We start from the raw sequence: 18049 nt of genomic DNA, 5'->3' as shown, positions 1-18049 counted from the left end.
AAATACTTTTTTTCAGCAGTTTTTGTCCTTGGATTATCTGATTTAAAAGCATCTATTTAGTTAAACATACACAACTTGTTGAAGAGTCTTTCAATTTTAAAATTACTTCAGCAAGTAGAAATTGCATTGATAATTTTCAAATTTATTGGTTTACCTAACTAGTTAACCAGTTTTTATGTTATATACACTTAATGGATGCCACTCTAAATCTCTTTGATTTTCTGACTTTTGGGTTGTCAAACATCTCTTCTATGTGTACTTATAAATTGCTCATTCTCCAAACCTGTATTTGTCTGTATTAAGATAAAAAAGAACATACTGAGAAGGAAATTACAGCTGTAATATACCCAAAACAACTAGTGTTTTTAAAATTTCATCAATAACTTAAAGATTTCAACTAACTAATATTAAACCTTAAAGTTAAATAGTATATTTGGAGGTCATTCTTAATATTCAGTACTCACCCGCTCGCTCGCTCGCTCGCTCTCTCTCTCTCTCTCTCACACACACACACACACACACACACGTACACAAAACCACTCTATCCTTTAGAGCTATTTTATAGCCTTGATTATCACCTGTAACACTTGACTAACCAACATGTAGCCACAACTCCAAGCTCTGTCCAAAGCTCTAGGCTCAATTTCCCCACTTTCTCCTGCACTGAACAATCTGGGTGCTCTAGTAGAACTCCAAAGATATTCTATATCCAGAAAAGAATTTATTTTCTTTCCAAGCTTAGTTTTCTTCTTGTATCCCTAGTTGAAAGAATGGTATTAATACCCTCCTAGCAACAGGCTCAAACTTTGACTTAACAGAGACATCATTTTCCTTGTCTATGACATTCAGCCTTTCCAAGTTTGGTTGTGTCCTTCCCTTCCTCTTAACCTCCAAACCTCTATCCTCATCCAGTCCATTATTCTCTCTTGTCTGTTCTATTTCAGTTGCTCCCTAACTGGTCCCTTACCTCCTACATTTTGATCCTAGTATTTCATCTTCCTATTTTTGCCCAATGAATTTGCTTAAAGCATAGCTCTAAACTATTCACTGCTCAGAAAACTTTATGTTGACAACAGAATAAACCTCCAACTAAAATATTTTTAAAAGATGAAACAAAGTATTGAATGATGTCTTAGTTCCCAGCCTGTTGTTCAAATTTTCCCACATTCTCCCATCTGGAACATTATTTTCTAATATAATTTTCATGCCCCCCTGACTTCTCCAAAGAGTGTGATGTGGTAGAAATTGTATGATGGCAAAGTAATGTAAGTAGGAAAAAAAAAAAAGACTTTCATCAATTTTGTTCATTGATGTAATTCTAGGCTTAACAACATCAGAGCGCTCAAAAAAAAACGCTTAACAATTGAAAAGAGAGATTTGATTTGGAATCAGTATATAGGATATGGTAAAATTTATTTACTTACTTTTTGTTTATTTAACCTACATGTGTGTATATGAGTTATAGGCTAATTAGGACTATGGGAGGGAATTTTTTGACCAATAAGCTGTGTCACTTATTAGCTATACTAACTTTAATTAAATCTCACACACACAAAAAATGAAGTCTTCTATTTTATCTTTTAAATGGAGCTAATACTATCAAATTTGAAGGGTTTTTTTTACCATTAAATGAAATTGGTTTTGAAAAGTGTATTTCTTAACACATGGAAGATGCTCAATAGAAGTTTATTCTTTTTTATTTTCTTTTCCATTCAGGCTATTCTCTAACTAAATTAAACTTGCCTCTCGCACATACCTTTTGCTCATCCAGGTGCCTGAGATGCCCCTTCTTCCTGCTCCAGCATGTCCACATCCTTCCTACTCTTCAAGAATGAATTCAAGTGACACCTCTTTTATACCTCTCTTGCCAATTCCTACTGGTCCCTGCACATAAACATCAACAGCAGCTTATTCACAGTTGTAGAAAACCAGAAGAAACTAAGATGACCTTCAACAGCTGAGTGGATAAACAATTTGTGGTACATATGTGGAATGGAATATTATTTAGTGATTAAAAAAATGAGCTATCAAATCATAAAAAGATGTAGGTGAATCTTAAACACATTGCTAAGTAAAAGAAGCCAGTCTGATTCTAGTTATATGAAATTCTCGAATAGCAAAACTATAGAGTTGGTAAAAAAGATCAGTGATTTCAGAATTTGAGGAGGGGAGGGTTGAACAGTTGAAACACAGGGGATTTGGGGAAGCAGTGAAACTATTCTGTACGATACTATAATGGTAGCTACATGACACCAGCCATTTGCCAAAACTCAGAATGTTTAACACAAAGAAAAAACCCAACTGCATGCAGGTTTTTTCTTTTAATTATTTAAGAAATCAGGGGATAGAATGCAGAATGTACAAGATATCTAACTGTATTACAAATGTACACAACAACCTCACTTTGTAAAGAGTGGAGTCTGTAAGACTAAAGATCAAAGAAACTATACATAAGCACTGTACTCTAGTTCAAAAGGTTCTTTCCTAAGGTGGTATGTGTTTGCAATTCGGATATCTCAATACATGTACATGGGAATTGAACAATTAAGTAAATGGAAGGTGGACGGAGGAAGCTAGGCTTCTCACCATAGAAGTGGAAGGTTACAGGTGAACAAGGGGAAGAGGCTAAAATGATCCATCTAGTAATAGATGAGAGGTAAAGACATCGGTATAAACTCTTATTTCACTAAATATCGATACAGATGGCTATATACAGAAATATTTATCTGCACATGTATATGCATATGGTTAACACACATACATATATTTCCTCACTCTGCCAACTAAGAGCACCTAGAAGCAAGAAGATCTCATTTAATAATGTGGATACCTAGTACCCAGATCTTAGTTTTTAATATTATCCTTCACTAAAAGGAACCAGGGCTCCTTGGAGAAATGGCTATTTCAAGGTCTGGGGCAAGAAATAGACAAGATAAGCCTGGAGCCTCCAGGGGCCAACCTGGAGCACCCTGAGAACCACAATAAGTGAATGAATATTGGATGATAACACGAAGTATAAAATAAATATGCTGATATAAATAAATGATTTAATAAATAAATAGATAGATAGATAGATAGATAGATAGATAGATAGATAGATAGATAGAAAGAAAGAAGAGAAAGGACAACTCTCCAACGCAGAAGAATTCCAAATAATTTAGGTAGATCAAAAAGGTGGAGCATAACTGCCCACTCCTTAAGCATGGACCGTCCATAGCAAGTTCTTTCTAGAGAACACAGTAAGACAAAAAATTAGTCTGTTTACAGTGGAGAATTCCAACCACCACCACCACCTTATCCAGGTGACTGATAATTTCAACAATAACCCATGCTGATAGTCTATATTCTTGACGTGATGTGATAAAAAAAAAAAAAGGCACTCTTACCTCTGTCATCTGCCTCCCAAAAATGTACAACACCAGTCTAACCATGAGAGAAAGTCTAAGAAACTGTTGCAGCTGACAAGAGCCAAAGGAGACATGAGAACTAAATACAATGCAGTGTCCTAGATGAGATTCTGGAACAGAAAAAGGAACTCTGAATAAAGTGTGCACTTTAGTTAATATTAATTACTAAGATTATTAATTGTAACAAACGTACCATGCTAATGTAAGAAGTTTAAAAAAGGAAAATCTGGTTATCAGGTATATGGGAATTCTTTGTACTAACTTCATAATTTCTCAATAAATCTAAAGCTGTTATAAAATTTAAAAAATATTCAAAACTGGTAGGCTTGGAAATAGATAAAATTATGCCCTGGATGTTGCCAGGAAACACAGTTTCTTAAGAGTGCTCTGCAGAACAACGGGAACCAGTGTAGCCCTGCAAAGATTAGGAGGAGCTTCACACAGCATGCTACTGTTCCATCTGGCTTCAAGGTTGTGGCTCTTAAATAAAGGGAGAAAAGGTCAGAGCATGGAGCCCAATCTTCAAGCTCCAAAACTCGTGGGTTTAAGGCTACATCTAGGCAAAGATCTTTGGCTGTGGTTCTTCATGGGTAGAGATGGACTGAATTCCTACTAAAGTTTGCAGAGAACTGGACTATTAAATAAACAAGCTGGCTGAGAACTCTTGTAACTGCACACTCAGCAAGGGAATCCCCAGGCCTCCAGATCTGCAACACAGGAAGTGGGAAGAGAGGTGCCTAACCACCAAGGGGGCTCATCCTCCAAAAACCCAGACCAGATGTGGCTACATGGCACTGAGTATGGAAACTCCTCACAGAGAGAAAACAGGACCAGGAGCTGCTAGGACATGAAGCCCTATTGCTACTTCCAACGAGAGGCAAACACTGCTATGGACCACGTGGCTGTCATGTGCTCCATTCTCCCCACTTCAAATGGGACTATTTCACTGTAGTAACTGTGAACTGACCTAAACCAATGTGGTCTTCACAATTGTTAGATTCTATTTTGTAAGTATCTTTGGCCTCCTATAGCTACAGGTAAGTGAAGGCTAAATTTTCACCTCCCATAACCTTGTAAGACTGAGATCAAATTCAGCCATATATGTATTTTATTATGTGTATAATTATACAACCTTTTCTGCAAATGCAATGAAATGTCAGTTCCTATTCTTTTTAGGTGCTCTAACCACACTATGCATGAAAGGATCATCAGAAACAAATGAGCAAATATATTTGTAGCAGGATTCAGCCACAGTTAGAGTTGGATTAAGTAAGTGAGCCCCTGTATATATGTCTAAACACAGAGCTATACAAAAGCCCAGGCCCAGAGTGTCAGTCCCAAGGAAACTAGAAACAAACAGAAAGGAAAGGCTGCTGAAGTCACTAAATTGTTAGACCTTATTCATGCAAAGGCAGAGGTGTATGTAAAACATTTCTGGACAGTCCACGTACCTTAAACATCACTTATTTCATGAATGAGTAATCATTTCTAAAGTTAACTAATAAAGAAGCATTTCCTGGTGGCGAGATAAAGATAATTGAAGGGCTTATTGTAGCTGCAGGGGTGGAGGTAAGTTTTAGTGGATGCCAAGTAAAGTGCTTCAAATGTTAACCAAGTATTCATAGGATATATTTAAATGACACACACACATACAGATCTTCCTCTACTTACGGTGGGGTTATGTCCCAATAAATCCATCCTAAGTTGAAAATAACTTAAGTCAAAAATGCATTTGACGTACCTAACTTACCAAATATTATAACTTAGCCTGGCCTACCTTAAATGTACTCAGAACATTTACATTAGCCTACAGTTGGCCAAAATCATCTAACACAAAGACTATTTTATAAGAAACTCTCCAATAGTTCACGTAATTTATTGAAAACTGTACTGGAAGTGAAAAACAGAAGTTGTATGGGTACATAATGGTGTAAGTGTATCAGCTATTCACCCTCGTGATAAAGTGGCTGCCTAGGAGTTGCGGTTTACTGCCTCTGCCCAGTATCACTAGAGAGTATGTACCACATACCACTCCCCAGGGAAAAAGTCCAAATTCAAATTTTTAAGTATGGTTTTTACTGAAGGAATATCACTTTCGCATCATTGTAAAGTGAACAAATTGTAAGCTGAACCATTACAAGAAGGGGGCTGTTTATATTGCTCTATGCTTAAAGTATTTTCAAGTTACAGGTATAATTTTTTTATTTTCAAATTACAGATCAGATTTTTCTCCACTATTGTGTACTGGGCATGCAGGAGGCAGGTAAGTTTTGGTTTTAGGTAACTCAGTAACAGGAAACCACATCTTCACCAATGAAGAGAATTAATTGTTGATCACCTAGAAATTCTAGGCTTTAAATTAGATGTAATAAGGCAATGAGATTTAGGGATTGTCTACTTCAGAGAAAAAGGGTGTTCTCTACAGTCTTCTGAAAAATAAAATCATAGTCCAGGATTCTGTCTTATATCCCAATATCCAGCCAACATATTGATTGGCAAGGATATGACTTTTCTCAAAAATTTAACCAGTTGCCTCTAAAATATTCAGGCATCAGTAAAAAATTAAAACTAAAAAAAAAAAAAAAAAAAAACCCAAACAACAACAAAAAATAAACAACAACAACAACAAAGAAAAAACAGAAAGGGAGCCTAAGGAATATAAACAAATACATACACACACATAGCTTTAGAAATCATTAAAATTGGGCTGATAACAAGACACTTAAACACCAATATCAATCTAATAGTTACATAATGCCAAGTAAACCTCAAACCACCTATATTAACTTAGAAGATATATTTTATAAGACAAATAATTTAAAAAGTGGATTGTGTGATGTGCTACCTCACGTCTTTCTAGTCTTTACTTAAATGACACCATCTCATCTAGGTTCTCCTTGGACACCATATCTAAGACTGATCATCTCCAATATTCCCTCTACCCCGTTTATTATTTTCTTAGCACTCAACACTACGTGTCATACTATGTACTTATCACTCTTGTTAATTGGCATAGAAATTACTTGAGAGAGACCTTTTGTCTATTTGGTTCACATATTACCAGCGTCAGATCAGTGCCCAACACACAGTAGTAATGGCTCGGTTTTTGTATGGATTAATTAAATAAAATTAATAATGCTTTTCTCTTGTGGGGAAATGGAAGATCATTATTGTGTTATGTTGCATGTTGATTTCAGTGGTAAAACTAGAAAAAATTAATATGAGGATTTTTTTAATTCAAAAAATCAATACCTTGAAATCTCTAAAGGGCAAATGGTCATAGACAAGAAAATAAACAAGGTCTGGGCAAGTATGCTCAGGTAAAAGTCCTTGTGCTCACTGTAGGTCCATTATTTTCCTATCCTCATCTTGAAAATATGTAATGTTTTTAAACTAAATAGTTCCCTGGGCACTTTTTATACTGAAAACTCATTTTTTAGCTTTTTTTTTTAAATCAAAATAAACTTAACATTATTATATTAGCATTCTGTAATGAATTTTCTCCCATTATATAGAAGTACATTACCCAAAAGTTGCTAATGATTATTCATTTAGCTGTTCCCTATAATAAGATACAGACTCAAAGCCAAGAGTAATACGGAAAAGACATTTTTAGTAAAATAAGGAAAGAAAATAAACTATGATTGTGACCGAAGCTCTAAGTAGACAAACATGTTCCAAACCAAGAAACAGAAAACCTCTTCCATTCTCTGTTTCCCAGGAACATTTTCACTACTATACATTGAATTAGAAAATACAAACATAAAACATAAATTCTATATATGAAACAATCATTCATCTTATCATAAAAAGTGACGGGGAGCCAGTATACTTGGACTAAAAGAGTGATTATTTTGGAATTATATCCTAGGTTTGTCACTTATTAGCTTTGTGGTTTGGGGAAAGTTACTTAACATCTTTGAGCTAGAGCCTCAGTTTATTCCTCTGCAAACAGAATGAGGAGTTGGGGTGTAATACTTTCCTCTCCAGGTTATTGTAAAGAGTAATGATATAATGTCCATCAAGTGCTCAGCATAGTGTCTGTATGCATTATTTCCTTAACAAACTGCAGCTCTATTTAACCAATCTGCAACTAAGCCATAAAACCCATACTAATGCATATCCTTTACTATACTAAAGACACAGGTTAATTCAAAAGTATTAGTATGCTAGTCAGAAGACTTCTATATTGGTAAACTTCATGGCAAGCATGAGATTATTTATAAAAACTTGAGTTTTAAGATATATATAATGAATCAGGATGTTCCATTAATAGCCAGTGGGACATTCCTAAGGGAAGAAAAAAGTTTGTTCTGAAGACAAGAAGATATAAATGAAAACACAGAGTGCAATAAATTATAAATTGCATAGAAAACGAAAAATAAAATGTTGATATCAGTAAAATATATACAGGGACACTCAAAATGAGTCAAACTACAAAAACTAGGATGCAGTACTAGCGTAAGTTTATTTTCTTGACGGTAGAGCCATATCGAGATACCCTGTAAGTGCTCTGACTCTTCACACCCAGTCTAGGGTTCTGCATCAAATTTCTCATTCCTATTTTTTCACTCTGCTCTTTGAAAGGTGTCTAGTATGTCTGATATTATTATTTCATCCTCAAAGATTTCGTTCCAATAATCCATTATGGATAAACAATCCATTTTTGTAGGTGCAACTTCAGGGAACAATTACAGTATACCAGTTGGTCATCTAAGACTAGGCTCATTAAACAGAAGTTTTGTTTTGTTTTGTCTTTAAAGCTTTAAAATACAGAGTCCTGTCTCCCAGTAATAAACTTTTATAACAGAGATGAGTCTTTTTTTTTGTCCAGCCTTTACTTACACATTCAAATTGGCTGATTAGAGATCTACTTCTAACTCCAACTCCTTTGTATTTCTTCTTGCAGATAGAAAGTGTTCCGTGTGCTGGTTATCACCTGCAAAAAGGAAGACAAGGAATTCTGAGATCAAAGGCTATTGATCACAATTCCAAAGTCAGTTTCACATATCTTATCCTGTGCACCAAAAAAAAAATACTGGTTAATTTGCAAGCAAGCAGACCAGACCCCAGGGCCAAGCTACGATTACCATCAAAATTGGTGTTATCAGTAAAAACTGGTGTTTCGCATCAACAATAATTCACAAAGGATCCCCTACTACTGATGGACAACCAACTCACTTGGGACACACACTGTTACTGGCTTAAGGAATACAACTTAACTTGTTTAAAAACTGTATTTGTAGTTTACGATAATAAATTCTACTAGAGCCACACATATTGTTAACTTATGTTTTATTTTTTGTTAGTAGTAAGTTTTTATTTCTTTGGTGAATGTCTTTAAAAAGAGATCTTACTTGACCGAGACTTTTAATAATGACATAGGGGTAAAACTAGCTGAGAATGATGAAGTTTTTTTCAAAAGAAAAGGAAGTCTCAGTGTCACACCTTCACATTTGAAATACATCCAATGATCTGGGGCTCCCATTGCCCAGTTTCCTTGAAGTTTCAGGCCCCTTCAAAGATGCTAAGGGTATATAAAAATTTCGAATTTCTAAGAATAGGATCCAAATATACTGATGTACCTACTCCTCTTTCTCTCATGGAGCCACAGCTTAGTCAGGGAGATGGAAAGCAATTAGAATCAAGTGTGATATGGGCTAAGATACAGAGTGTACATCTGCTATAGTGACACCTTCAATGGATAAAATAACTACTCAAACGGATGAGAATGCCATTTGAGAGGGAAGTTTAAATTTCCTTCCAACATGTGGACTGTGTAAACTTCTCCTGAAGGCTGTCTCACACACACAAAATCCCAAGACCTTTTTTCACTTTAAGTTCTTTACAACATGTAGATAAGCATCAGATATTCCTCTGCATTGAATATCTTGGGATAACTTCTCTTCCAGAAACTGTTTCATATTCCTCATCACTTATACTCATGACAATAATACACCCCAGAAGTATCTTCTAGAATAGATAACTATAAATTAGGAAGGATGTTACCTCACATTAACTCTAAGTAGATAATACGATTGCCTAATTTCATAACATTTGGTAACCTGCTTTGAGAATCATGGCCATTCTAAAAATTATAAAAGGGACTTTTTACTGAGCCAGAAAATAAATGGAACTAAACAACATTAAATGTAGTAGCTTGAACACTAGAAGAGATAAAAGAATAACAATTCTTTGCTAAAGTCAGTTGCCAGGTTCTCTTCTCAGCAAAGACCTTAAAATATGTTCTCAAAATTCTCTTGAGGTGTTCATTCTTCTCTGAGTATCAGATATCATTCCTTGCTTTATGATATAACAGTTTTCCCTCAACAAGAGCCACAATTGATTATTACATAACAGACTCATCTGCTGATTATAAAATTCCTTTGTGTCAGTGTACTACAACCACTGTTTTGGTTCCTACACAATCACTACCCTGTTTATTAAACTTAAGTATATATTATAGTAAATAGACTCATCAGCCTTTATTTACACCCAACTAGACTACTTTTAGACCCAACCGGGAATTTTTTTTTTCTCAACCACCTTCATAGTAAAATTGAAAACAAAACAAGGGAAAAAAAAGAATCTAGAGAAATATGTGAAAGAAATCAAGAGTTTAAAAAATATTTTTATTTAACCACCATAGCTTATTATTACTAATTTTAGAACTAGGATAACAGGTGAAATCATGATTGTAAATATTAATTCTTAAACAGAGCTACATTGTTGATTAAAGTGTGTGTGTGTGTGCACGCGCATGTGTGTGTTTTCATACAGAAGATGTGCAGTGTGAAAAATGGAAAGTATTCCACAGTGTTGCTGGCTAGATGGATGTGCTAATAATCTGGGTCAGCACACATGCTCCCGTTCAGCAGCTCTGGGTGCACTGTGATGTTTAGGAATGCTATTTTGAAAGGTGGAGCAAGAGGTCTGCCCTTGCATACACAAAAGTACAGTCCTAAGCAACTAGATGATAATTACCCATTCCCATTACCACTCTTTATAAAAGAATAAGCTATTAGTTGTAGAAAAATTACATACATGCACAGAGTGTACTGGGAGAAATGATTGAGGACCATAAATACTATTAAGTGCTTAGAAACCCTAGTGTCGAGAAATTATAGATGAATATAGTGAAAGCTTAGCATCTGAAATAAACTCTGCCTACATAAAAGTCACTTAAGACCGTTCTTACTATGAATTTTATATCTTGTTACCTATGCATTGGGTATAAAACTTAACTTCATGTACCAAGTCCACAGATTCTAAGTGATTTGAAAGGGTCAGAATGGAGAACAGGACTGGTAACATTCTATACTAGATCTCATGTCCATAGGTTCCTGGTGTTCTTATTCTTTTTTTATATCCTTGTGGCCTCATGTTTCCTTTTCTTCTTCTTTAGCTATCCTAGTTCTATATCTCAGGCAGGAAGTGGTAACTGTTTGCTGTCCAGGAAACTGACATATTGAAGGGACTCTCAATAAATATGTATGTAGCATAATCGAAAAATTGCATCAATGAGTTAAAATTTACTTTTGTAAAATTCTTATTTTTAAAAATAATTTTGGAATAAAGAAATGTGGGGAGTGGGGAGAGACATTTTTCAAGCTGTTGAGATGTTCTCAAGAGACTCTCTAAAGGTCAGCATTGACAATGCAGTGTGCACCATCATTATTTTCTTTTATCTTGTTCTGTAGTGGTTGAGGGGACACATTTTTCTTTCTTTCTTTTAAAGACGTTTAAAAGCAGTGTTCCAGTTCTACAGCCAGCATCTTCACACCATTCAAAAGACATACAGTCAATCATAACCCCGAACAGGAAGAAGAAGGTTAGTTTTCACTTAAGTAAAGTTTAGTGAAAAGCCAACCGATCAGTGTGACTATGGCTAGATCAATGATGCATAGTTCTGAAAGGTTTTACACAAGCAGCAGTCTTAGGATGTAGCTCTAAGGAGCAGGTAGGTCAGGAAAAACATAAACACAATGCCCAGCACATGTACCTCCCTTTGGGTCCATAAAGAATCTGACCAGATTGTCTAACGGGAAGCCATTCTTGCCACAGTGGCAGGGTCAAAGCGTTTCCATTTCTGCTGACTGCATTTCAGACTTGACTATGTCAGCTAAGGGTTTCTGCTGGTCAAAGTCACAAAAATTCTGGTCGATATCTTTTATGAGGAATGACAAATGTAAAAAGATAAACTCTACTGTGTCAGATAAACTATATGGGGTTTTACTAGATCCCAGGCAAAGATTTAACAACATGGAGTCAATTTCTAAGTCTTCTGCTACTTCAAAGTAACAAAAAAAACTCTCACTAAAAAGATTCCTGACCAGGCTAGAGACTGTTACGTTCAAGGCTATGAAAATCTTGAGAGCTATCCTGTTTAGACAGGAACTGTTTTAGAGAAGTTTAAAAAGAAGTTTCTCATGACATATCAGAAAAAAATGGGAATCTCGTCAAGTCTCAGAAAAGATGAATTTTGAGTAATCTACCTGTGGCAGAATACTTTTGGAACTTTTACTATCCAGCTTTTCTATAACCCCTAGAGGAACATTTTAATACAGAGACAACAGAGTTGCGTGAGTAATCAGTCCTGGATTTCACCTCTAAGCAGAAGAAAGTCACTCTTCATTTTATCTAAGTGTGTTCTAAACCATCTCTGGATTACTTCAAAAAAGAAAAACACGGGGGTTTAATCTAGCAGAAATGTAAATGAGAACCTACTTACTCTTTTGAGCATTACAAAAATTACAAAGTCTTCACCCCCGTTAGCATAAATGCTACTTTTGCATATATCTCAAGTGAGGTTCTTATCTGATCTTTTCTTTTGAAATCTGGAAGACACAGCCAAGACTGTTTTCCTCTTTTTCTTGTTTTTCTTGCTCTTCTCTCTCTTTTGCTTCCTTCTTCTTCCAGTTCTGAATTGGACTAGTCCAATATTTCTATTGCAATAAACTGTAATTACTTACCATTTCATTTTATCTCACTAACCTCATCTTGAAATAATTTCCATTTGGAAGTCACAAATAGGCACCAAAGAGATTATAATTGGGTCTGCAGCATGTGCTACATGGATTGTAATCACAGCTTTGTCACAAACTTGCTGTGTGATCTGGACACAGCCACTTGCCGACTCTGTCTGATTTTGTCTGAAATATCACAAAAATACCTCCTCCACTAATATGCACAGCAGAATAAAGAACACTTAGTACATCAAAGCAACAAATTCTCGTTAAATGTTTTCATTAACTATAACCTTAAAATAATAGCATTTGCAAACAAGTATCTTGATCATATCTGCCATGCACAAGTCGGTACTGTATTATATCAGTCAAATAAATTGTATGTAGATACCCCCAAGCACCAAGGAAAGTCTAAGGTTCTTGTGTACATACAGCAAGTCTGTGCTCAAGATAATAGTGAAGTAAAAATGACTTCTTTACAAACGTCCTTAGTAATAAAGAAAAGGGAATATATGATACATAACCAAAATGGTGTTTAAATAGAATGTTTTTCATATTTTTCACAGCTTCAGTAGCTTTCAAAGAAAGATTTCAGGGGCTACACATCCTGTAGAAAGCATCAAATCAAAAGGATCAACCATTAAGTTAGCAGCATGATTCATTTTACCAACTTTCCTCAGCCTTCTAATACTCCTTTTCAAAAACTGCAAACTGCGTGAGAATGTGAGTGTATTAAATTACACCATTATGTCCTCAGAGAAAATATTTTCTATTATCCAGGCAAGGAGCAATCTTTGCTCAACCATGTCAGATTCGCAACTGGGTGATCTAGAATTTCTGGTGTTGAACACAAGCCAGTCAAAATCTTTAACAATGAAAATAGTTATTTATAAAGAGTTTTACTGGTGCAGTATCCTAGAGTCAAAATAATATGAAAACTTGGAGAGAGAAGACCTTGTACCTATTATTCTGCTTCCTATAATAAAGTAATTCCAGTTATATAAGCACACAGAAGCTACTTAAGTTTAAAATAAAGATGATTTTCTCATTTGTGGCTAAAATTTTTCAATTTAACTTTAGTTGCTTGAATTGAATTGACTTATCTGTCAATAACACATGTTTCCTTTTCGATAAAATAGGTCTACAAAGAAGCTGTCAAACTGTTGTCAATAGTGCAGGACTGCAATGGATCAGAAGATAATTAGCTTGAAATGTCTGGTAAAATAGCTTTTCTAGTTCTCTTTATGCTCACAGCTATTGCTACATCTCTTCCAAAGCATTTGCTTTCACCTTACTTGAGAAATTTCTTTAAATCTATTAGTTCCCTTTCCCAAAAAGCAAATCATATGTCCTAAAATGCACTTTTTATTTCTTCTAATAATGTCAAGTTCAAAAAAATTTAACATCTGCAAAAACAGTGATTAAACCAAAGAATTTGGTTTCATATTTTACTAAAGCAGACAAATCAATTGCCAAAACAATGATTCATAAACAAGAAATAAAATAAAACAAATTGCTTTTTCAAACAGATATTGAAGTCAGGAAACAATTCATGATTAGAACTGAAATATTATGTATTCACAGCACCATGACCTCTCACCTTAGGTGATAAAATACACAGGTCAGAATTGACAATACATACTCATGGCTGATCATGGCTGCTAGTTATTGATCAAAGGAGAAAAAAGTACTTTGCAGGAACAACATTGCTCTGAATTACAAACTTCCATTCTCGTGAGACTCAGCAACTCTCTAGGTTTCTCCCTCTGGAACTGGAAGCAAGAAGTGAGTTCAGCCAGTATTTAATATCAAGAGAATGCGGTGTTTAATCAATAGTCTTCTGCTTTGTTCCTCGATGTGGAAAACAGTGTCTATTCATTCAGCAAAGGTTAATGCCAAGGGTCAAGTGATTTCACACTCTCGGTAGGATCCACAACATTGCAGTAGTTCAGATGCCTTTGACAGTGATGACTCAGTTGGACTGATTTACTGCCACTCGAAGGCCCTGCCTAATACTAAAGTGCTCTCTTATGATAATATCTCAGAAAATAGCACTGATAAAAGAGGAGGCAATAATTACCTACATTTTGAGGTAATGTCTTCATTTCTAACATCCTATAAAGATGTAAGATCCATTTTAAATGATCTGCTTCTTGTATTAGCAAGCCATTTAAACAAGATCTTAGCAGCAGCATCTATTTTATGAAATATACCATGAAAGAAATGCAGTAACTTTATGATACAAATGTAACATAATACAAGACTTTACATGTTTTAGATAATCCTTTTTTAGCATTTACTTATTGTGATATTCTTCATATCAGATAAGAAAAAGGAAAAATATTTGCAGATGTGAGGAAAAGTATGATTTAATATAGTTAATTCTATCAAACAATGAAGACACAATTTGCTATTTGATTTCTTTCTTTTTGACCAAATCTAGCACTAGACAGGCAGGCTGAACAGACATGCCTATACATTCCTCCTAAATGTGGTTCACTTAAAGCAGTATTAGTTGAGGTCACTGTTTTAAACCAGAACACATTTGACTATGTCAGGGGTCCAATCTTTAACATGTTAGCATCCATGATTATTATTCAGCAATGCCTCATTCCAGATGTGTTTCGTATAATGAAAGAAGTTCAAATGTCACCAAGAAAACAGTGTGAGAAGAATTAATTGGAAAGCTTATCATAGGGAAGTCATTTAGAATCCAGCTTTCACTAATATATCTGTGGATGAATTATATATAGCAATCAATTAGTAAAGTAAAATAAATTCTGTAAATTTATCTAAAGACATTCTATCATTACAAGTGGAAGGATATTTGAAACAGTTCATTATTTCCCATTCTTGGTGATTAGTATTTAAAGTACTCCAATAAAAATTTTCTGCCTTCTACTCCCTCTTTTCATAGGAGATAGTTTTCAGAACTCTTAATCTGAACTATTTAAGACCATGATTAATTCAGAAACCCTACTTCAAACTATTTTAAGCAATTATTTTAAAGAATATGCAAAATAGTATGCACTAAAAATAAACTTTCTTATATTTATGTAATTCAAGAAAACTTATCTTTAATCTTCAACAACAGTATTTGCCTTAAAAACAAACAAAATGGTGAACAAAGTAATTTTGATGTGAACAACAATTACATTGTAAAGCAAACACCTATATGATGTCCAGAGGCCTGAATTTACCTTTTATTCAAACTTGTCTTCAAAGGATGATGACTTTTCTGCAATTCTTTCCCAAAGGAAATGATTTTTTATAGGCCATATATTTTACAACCTATGATCAGAAAAAGAAAAATAATTATTAGCAAAGCTTTTGAAAATAAGACAAAAAGATCAACAAACTAAATACATTGCTTATTCTTAACAAAAATAGCATTAGTGACCAAAGTGCCCTAAAGAAAAGACTGTGAGCAGACAAGATTGGACTTTTCAAGAATTTTCCAAGGGTATTTTTACTCAGTAACTTTCCCATATACTGTCCTTCAGACTAAAGATATTTACTGGGAAATACAACCCAATTAATTCAGACATGGATAAAATAAGTAGCCTAGAAAGAAAATATGCGCATGTCTAATTTTGCATCTCAAATACAGCTAAAAAATTACAAACAATGTAATCATTTTGAATGGCTAATAAAATATTTGCATATTTTGAGTTTTACAATTGCATTTAACATGTATATAATGGCCAGAATAAAATATGCTACATTGTTATTTTGCCTATAGTCATAATAAGTATGAAATTTAAACAATTGTTCATATTTCAGTATGACTGAGGGAAAAAACATTTTTAAGGGTGAATTTTTTATTTCAACAGTAATTATCTCTTGAAATCATGCCAACATATTAAAAAAACAGTATGTGTGGTCATTGTCTTTTCTACTTTTATGTGTTCATGTGTATAAAAAAGGGAAAAAAGATATGTATGAAACTCTATTAATACAGCTCTTATCTCAGAAATTTAAACACTATTTAGAACTTTAAAAAAATTATCAGCTTTGCACACTTGTCAGCTGTAATTTAAAACCCTTTAATACTGATTTTAGTGCCTTAAATGAGAATTATCTCGAGTAATACGCTTTTCTCAATAAAAACATACTTAGGTCAGGACAGCAAGCTTAATGAGCTGATTTTTGATAATTACTGCAAAACATGTCTGTAGCTAAGTCCCTTCTATATATCAATTTCAAAATACCTAAATAGGAAAAAGACAGAAAAAAAAACCACACTGCTTCCTTTATATTTTCAAAATCCTTAGTCAACAGTATTCACAAAACCTTTATTCAAAGGTTTAAACCATTACTGTAATGAAGTTGCCAGATATTCTCTAAAATGAATTTTCTATAACAATGTTCACTAACGAGTCCAAAATGGTAATAAAGTATATTATTTTTATTCAATACAAAGACAACACATATTCATTTCATAAAATTCAGAAAATTAAGTACAGCATGGTGACTACAATAAACAATACAGTATTATATACTTGAAAGTTGCTAAGAGAAGAGACTGTGCTCTTACTTGAAAAAAAGAAATTGTAATTAAGTGAGGTATTACAGTGTTAATGCTACTGTGGTAATTATTTAGCAATATATAAGTTTATCAAATCAAATTTGTATACCTTAAACTACACAATGTTATACATCTGTTATGTATCAATAAAGCTGGAAAATGTTTTGAAATTTTTTTAAGTAAATTTAAGAAAGCAGAAAATAAAATTAAAAAGACCTTTAAACTTATCTCCTATTTTTCCATGCATCTAGTCTTTTGTAAATATGTTATATATATGCATGCATATTTAAAAAATATCTAACATATCATGTGTTCATAATGAGGTCAGAGTGGTACATACCATTTTCTAACTAATTTTTCACCTACAAATATACTATGAATATCATTGCACATACTTATGTATTCATTTATTAATAAAATAAAATTTTATTTTATTAATTTATCACAGTAATTTAGCCATTTTTTCTCTGTTTAAGCATTAAAATCATTTTCCTTTTATAACTAATATAGATAAGGCTGTGATAAACATATTTTAATTAAGTTTATTTAGGAAAAATACCCTAAAAAAAGAATCACAGGCTCAAAGGATACAAAAAGACATAAAACTTTAGACAAGGTGGAAAAGTTATCTCTTAAATTATGAACATTTTATTGTTAAACTCATGAAGCAAATAAAGAATGGAAACATTTTTGACCATTTTAACCACATAATTTCCCAGACATTATAATTATGCTCCACAGTAGGCTTTATATTTTCTAATACTTTTCTTAATAGTCAATAACTAGCAAGTTTCCATTCACTGTTTTGTTCAAAAAGTTATTTTTAATGGGCAATACTGGATATAACCTTCCTCAGTCACACAATTGGAAATTATGAAAGTTTCACCAGCTTTTAAAGGCTGCATACAGTGTAACAAATATATACACTTTAGAATGTCCCAGATTCTTAATTTTGTAGCCATTCTAAGGACACAGTTTGACTCTATTACTGAGATTACATATTATTCAGTACAATGTATAGTAATAAAACGAGTAAGTACCAAATCACAAATCTTACTTAGATGTGTTGAAGTCACCTTGGTTAGGGAATTCAACATAAAAACTCATTATTTCCAAATCCCAACACAAGCCAAATCCCAATTAAAGAT

General features: G+C 33.8%; 1 long non-coding RNA gene across 1 annotated transcript in view; it reads right to left on the bottom strand.

Annotated features, from left to right (window-relative positions):
* Positions 1–18049, bottom strand: part of LOC123615188 (uncharacterized) — a 464042-nt gene that overhangs the window by 260548 nt on the left and 185445 nt on the right. The window contains exons 3-4 of the long non-coding RNA XR_012505525.1: positions 15574–15664; positions 8253–8346 (exon numbers count right to left, since the gene is read on the bottom strand). This is a non-coding gene — a long non-coding RNA (uncharacterized LOC123615188). The remainder of the gene's footprint in view (positions 1–8252; positions 8347–15573; positions 15665–18049) is intronic.

This window comes from Camelus bactrianus, chromosome 3 (genome assembly GCF_048773025.1).
Source record: "Camelus bactrianus isolate YW-2024 breed Bactrian camel chromosome 3, ASM4877302v1, whole genome shotgun sequence".
Lineage (NCBI taxonomy): Eukaryota > Metazoa > Chordata > Mammalia > Artiodactyla > Camelidae > Camelus > Camelus bactrianus.
This window is presented reverse-complemented; position numbering and strand designations above follow the sequence as displayed.